Genomic DNA, 6,754 nt, shown 5'->3' on the forward strand with positions numbered 1-6,754 from the left:
CTCACTTAGCTTCGTGCTAATCCCCCACATCTTCCCTGTAGGTTATGGATTTGTTATATGATAGTTATCAAGGTGAAGATGGGATGCTGGAAGATATGTTTGACAAAGCTGAAAACTCTGATGTCGCGTCTTTTCTATTAAAAGTTGTATTTACGGTTAATATAACACCCGGTCATTTATTTATTGACGTGTTTATTATTAATGGGATTTTATACTTATAATATATTAATACTTATATATATATATATATATATATATATATATATATATATATATATATATATATATATATATATATATATATATATATATATATATATATATATATATATATATATATATATATATATAAGTATTAATACTTATAATATATTAATACTTATATATATACTTATATATATATATATATATATATATATATATATATATATATAAATTAGGGGTGTTATAAGTTGGTATCAGAGCGTAGGTTCGGCAGCGTGTGCACGGAAGTGACATGTTCCCAAACCGTGTGTTGAGTCAAACATATCTTGGGGGTGGGTTAAGTGAGTGAAGTAGGTATTGACGAGTTAGTTGGCGGAAACTAACAGATTATCTACTAAGCTTTTGTGTGTGAGATGTTGTGATAAGACAGGTATGAAGATCGATTCCACCCTGCTGGTGCCCCGTTGACCCTCAGTGCTAACAGAACTTTGGTGGATGCATTTTTATGCCGATTTGGATGAAGGATTTGACGAGTATTAGTTGACGTGGCTCCAATGATGAGGATTCAGTTGCAGAGTTGATGAGGGTTAAGGGTGCGGGTGCGATCGAGGTGTTGATAGAAACAGAAGATGTCTTCTTATTCATAAAGGTACATTCCCATTACATTACTGTAACTATTATTATTAATGAACCTGTAGATTGTGTTCATGCTTTTGTCAATTGTGTGTTTGTTGTAATGATAATCTGTGATGATTAGTGATTCTAGTTGCGATTGGGTAATTATTCCTGTAAGATAGAAGTATATGATAGTTGACGGATATAGTTAAGACGATTGTGTCTGGAACTACCCTAGCCACTATCGGGATTTTATTCCCTTAGACTGACTGCTATGTTCTGTGAGACTTTATAGACATGACCTTTGGAATATTGTGTCATGCTTTTGTGAATTGTTATTATATGGCCTGTTATACTATACGTGAGACTACTGTTGGCCTAGACTGGAAGAATTGAGGTGAATAATTTGTAGTATTAACCAAGACGAATATGAAGTCTTATCTTTACCATTGACTGTCGGGACACGTGTAGTGACCCATAGAGACTGATTAGGGTAGTGACACCCTGATGATTGGTGAAGGTCCCGGAACCTTTTGTGTAACTATGTGAAGTGTAGATTTCATGCTTGTCGACCGTGACTGAACCTGTAAATGATGGACCCTAGGATATTGTTGTATAACAGGACTAGTTGTGTTGGACTTAGGTGAAATATAATTCCTTTCCATGGATCGGCGTGACACACCTAATGGCCCGTAAGGATTGGGATAGAGTAGTAGTTTTCTTGTTGATGTCTGCGGCGGCGTATACGAAATAGCTTATATTTTAGCAGAAAATACTATTAAATACGATACAATTTTACACAAGATATTTATTTATTTATAGAATGGATATACTTAAACCTTGCTACAACACTTATAGGCAGTGTACCTAATCGTACAGTAGTGTAGTTTTTAGTAAGTCCGGTTCGTTCCACAGGGAAATCATTAAACAAAGCTTAACGCTATATTAGTTTACTTTTATAAAAATACAAATATATATATAAGTAATATTATTATTATAAAGGGGGGTTTTTACCGTTTAATGACCGGTTTGTCGATTTTAAAACTTTAGTCGCAGTTAAAACCAAATGTAAAATAATAAAAATAAATACAAGACTTAAATTAAAGCGTAAAGTAAATAACGATAATGAAATTGCGAATAATAAAAGTGCGATAAAATAAACTTGCGATAATTAAAAAGTACGATAATTAAAAGTGCAATTAAATAAAATAACAATAAAAATGCGATAATTAGAAGTGCAATTAAATATAAAATAAAGGAAATTAAATATGAAATAAAAGAATTATGCTTATTTAAACTTCCGTAATCATGATGTTTGACGTGTTGATTTTAGTTTTATGCCCATGGGTTAATTGTCCTTTGTCCTGGATTATTTAATATGTCCGTCTGGTTTTTGTCCATAACAGTCCATCAGTCATAAATATAAAGTGCGAGTGTCCTCGTCAAATTATCCTTATACCCGAAGTTAAATATTCCAACTAATTGAGGACTTAAACTGTAACAAGATTTTAATACTTTGTTTAATAATTACACCAGGATGTCGACTGAGTGTAACCCAAGGTTTTAATATTTTGTTATCAATTATACCAAGTGTCCTTTTACATAATTTCACCCCTGTTTTAATTGTTCTAGTGGCTATTAATCCATTCCCGTGTCCGGTTAAATGAACGATTATTCGTACATATAAATACCCCGCCCATCGTGTCCGATTGAGTGTATATGGTAATTTATAGGGACGCCCAATTGTAAATCTTTATATTAACATTAACAAACTATCATTTAGTTAAAACAAATATAAAGCCCATTAATAGCCCATAGTCTAATTTCCACAAGTGTCGTTCTTTTGTCCAAACCCCAATTATGGTACAAAGCCCAATTACCCAATTTTAGTAATTAGCCCAACATCATGATTACTTTGGATTAAATAAGCATAATAATAACTTAGCTACGAGACATTAATGTAAAAAGGTTGAACATAACTTACAATGATTAAAAATAGCGTAGCGTTACACGGACAGAATTTCGACTTACACCCTTACAACATTCGCTAACATACCCTTATTATTAGAATTGTAATTAAAATTAAAATATAAATTATAAATATATATATATATATGTTTTACGTATGAGAAAAGAGAAAGATGGATATGTTTTTGGTGCACCAAAGCTCGATTTTTATAGGCATGTGGGCTGGAACTGGGGCTCATGCGATCGCATGGATTTTTGCCTTCCAGGCCATGCGATCGCATGGCCAGCTGGGGAGGCTCATTTTTGGTTGTTTTCTTCTGCCGACGGTTTTATAAATAATATAATATATTAAATAATTATAAGAATTATTTAAATATTATATTATATTTATGTGCATAGTTGACTTGTAATTTTTAGTCCGTTGCGTCGAGCGTTGAGAGTTGACTCCGGTCCCGGTTCCGGATTTTCGAACGTCCTTGCGTACAATTTAATATCTTGTACTTTGCGTTTTGAATCTTGTACTCTTGTAATTTCGAGACGTTTCTTATCAATAATTGGAACCTCTTTGATTGTATTTTGTACTTTTGAGCTTTTTGGTCGTTTGCGTCTTTAATTCGTCGAATCTGTCTTTTGTCTTCACCTTTTATTATTTAAACGAATATTACTTGTAAATAGAACAATTGAAACTAAAAGCTTGTCTTTCTTGAGGAATAATGCTATGAAATATATGTTCGTTTTTAGCATTATCACTTGTCTTCTAATAAGAGGACCTAGACCCTGTTTGTTACTGTCGTATGTATATAGTTTGCGCGTCATGTATGATGTAGACTTTTGGTTCAGATGTTCGTGATAGTAGTAAGACCTTGAGGATTCGCTTTTCCTGCCTTAGACTCATGTGAGTTGGTGGTGACCTTTAAGAAGTATGTTTGAAAGGAGCTTTCCATGTAGTCTTGATTGAAGATAGGAAAATTATGTTTTGTTGTTATGTGAGGATTATTACTAGCCTGGTTGTACCGTTGCAGGATTTGACTAGCTATGTTGGACTTGTAGAGTTGTCCTGAGAAGTTGTTGACTTTTATGAATTGATGTGACTCATTAGATGTCAGTGTAGGAGACGTTCGTTTAGTGACTTTCTTGGAAGTGGAGAAGACTTTAATCGGAATAGGAATTCAGTTCAAGCTGAATTGTGATGAATTTTAACTAGGTCGGGAGACGTGATTAGAACAGTGATCATATTATTGTTAAGGTAGAATCATTGATCTGATAGTTCGATAGTGACTAATGTGAATATCTTATCTTTTGAAGATTTGAATGCAGGATCGAGGACGGACAATAATAGTATTTGCAAATAAGATGAAGTAAGTAGGTATAGTTCATTGAATGTTGGGTCAGATTTTCAAATGTTGTTGCTAAAGAGGACTTAGTAGAATTAAGATCGAGCTAGAACCAAGTTAAGTGTTTACTTACAAGACTTCTTGCGGTTTTGATAGTCTTAGATTGTAAAATCTATTTGATTGGGGTATAGTGAAGATTTATAACTACCAGTGACTTGAGAAAATAGACCGTGTTGTATTGATAAACTCTATTAAGATCTTTTTCCGAAATACTCAAAATGAAAGTGTGATTTAGAATGATGTATTACGTCTGGCCAACGGAAATACATTGTAAATAAATCATATAGTAGTTTCGAGAGTCGGAAGAGATGTATCGAGTGTTAGATCGAGTGTTGTTTGACGATGAAGGTGATTTTTGATGGACCGTGGACCGAGAGTAGACTTTTCTGACATAGTACGGTTAGTTGAACCATATCTGGACTAGGCTATTGATGATCATATAAGCCTTAGTTTTGAGTTCTGATGAAGTTCGAAGAAAAATTAAGTCGATGCAGAGATAGTTTTAGTGGTGTCAAACGCGTGTATTGATATCATTTGACGGATTTAATTGTTAGATGGATGTTTATTGCTTGTGGTAGTGGATATTGTTGACTTGAAATCCATGTTTGAATGATTAATGTTGGTTTAATATTGCATTTGTAAGTGTTTCTTCTAATGATGAATTTTGGGTAAGTATCAACCTAGATAAGTGATTTATGACGAAACCCTTAGAAATCGATTTTGAACTAGGCATTTAATTGCGGGTTCTGGTAGCACTTTAACCAAGTAACGATCTATCTGATGTAACTGTATCGGTGTTGGGCATGTGTATTGATGTTACTTAAGGAAATTAATAATTGGATAATTACTTTCAGAATGTGTGGACGATTATTCTTTAATTAAGATTTGTGATGTAATGATTGAATTGATTTGAAATTGAGTTGGTAAACATTTCTACTATGATTGAGTAGACCAGAATCACGATTTAGTCGTTGAATAATTGGGAGAATATTGAACCAGATAAGCGAATTTCAATGAAATTCTTGAATATCGGGATTGAAACAAGTATTAAATTACGGAGTTTGGGAAATTTAGTGTAATCCGAGTTGATTTGGCTATGTTGTAGTGATGAAACTAGCCAAGTTTGTGTATTGTAAGGTAAATGATAACCATTATTCAGTGTTTTAGAGTGAGTTGATCTAGGAGATTCGATGATGGTGACTCGGGGATAACCTCAAATCATGATTGACAGATTTTAGGTAGTGGGTCATCAGTAGTGACTCGAGAGTTAGTGTGTAAAATCTAGACATGAGATGGAATTTTTGTGGTATTTTGTAAGATTAATGATAGACCAAGTTTGGAATTTAGACGAAATTAGACTTGTTCAGTTATTAGATAGCAGTAGGTTGTCAGCATTGAATTTCTTTAACTCGTGGTAAAGACTATTTTCTAAGATCAGAATGTGAGGAACAGTGCAGATATCGTGTAGTGTGAGTAAGTAAGTTTGCAGATCGGTGTATGGTGGGTCTTTGACCCTTGGATAGTAGACTAGCAGATGGTGTGTTTGGCCTTAGATCGATAAGTTAGCTTTTGACCTACGAGAATGGACGGAGCTTTGTAAGGTGTATGACCGTAGTACATGTTTTGACTTAGATTATGTTGTGGCCCGTTGTGGTGGTTTGTAATACCCATGACCTTTGTTGATTTGATGATGTAGAATTGTAGGCTTAATTGAGTTGTATCTTCATGCGACACGTGGGCAACAGACGGATGACTTAGAATAAACTGAATGGGAAATTTGATGGATCAGTCCGATTCGATGAAATTGACAGTTTATAACCGTTGGTATCTTCAGAAAGTGGGGTGTAGTGACAGTTTGACGTGAAAATTTTCGTGGGAAAATCGAGGAAATCAGACTGATTGATGTAAATTGGAGGACTAAATGATGGATAGTTACATATGATTCGAGAATACGATATGTAAGCGGAAACTTGTTGTGAACCATTTCGTGGAAATCAATTAAGTTGATGATGGGTCTGTATAATACTTTTGGGTTGTCTTGTATTTGAATGAATGTTGATTACTTCTAGGGTTGAATTGTTTGATCATTATCCTCCTAGCTTAGCGCTAGGATAAAAGATGACGTGCATGGCCCTTGTTAAATAGTAGATTATTGGTACTTGGTTACCCCTTCAAGCGATAATTGTGATGCTATAGACAATCGTGAGATAAATTATCTAAATGTTGTGTTTTGTGATTAGAGTTAGCCGTAACAGATAGGTTTGGCATTAACTTAGTGACAGTGAGTTTTTAAATTGACAATTTTGGGCTTATGGGTTGACGGATAAGAAAATTAGTGAACCTTGGTAACGCTTGTTATCTTAGGATGTGTTTTGATGTAGCTACCGGTGTGACCAGTTGTGTTGATATTTGTTACCTGTGACCCGTGTTGGCTTTGACTTAGCAGATTCCGAGGACGGAATCTCTTTAAAGGGGTAGATTTGTAACACCCTCGAAGCGGGCCTAGATGTTAGATTACTATTTTTGCCCTCAGGGAGTGTGGTGTTATTATATGCTTTTATTTTAATTTTATA

Source organism: Rutidosis leptorrhynchoides, chromosome 1 (assembly GCF_046630445.1).
Source record: "Rutidosis leptorrhynchoides isolate AG116_Rl617_1_P2 chromosome 1, CSIRO_AGI_Rlap_v1, whole genome shotgun sequence".
Classification (NCBI taxonomy): Eukaryota; Viridiplantae; Streptophyta; class Magnoliopsida; order Asterales; family Asteraceae; genus Rutidosis; species Rutidosis leptorrhynchoides.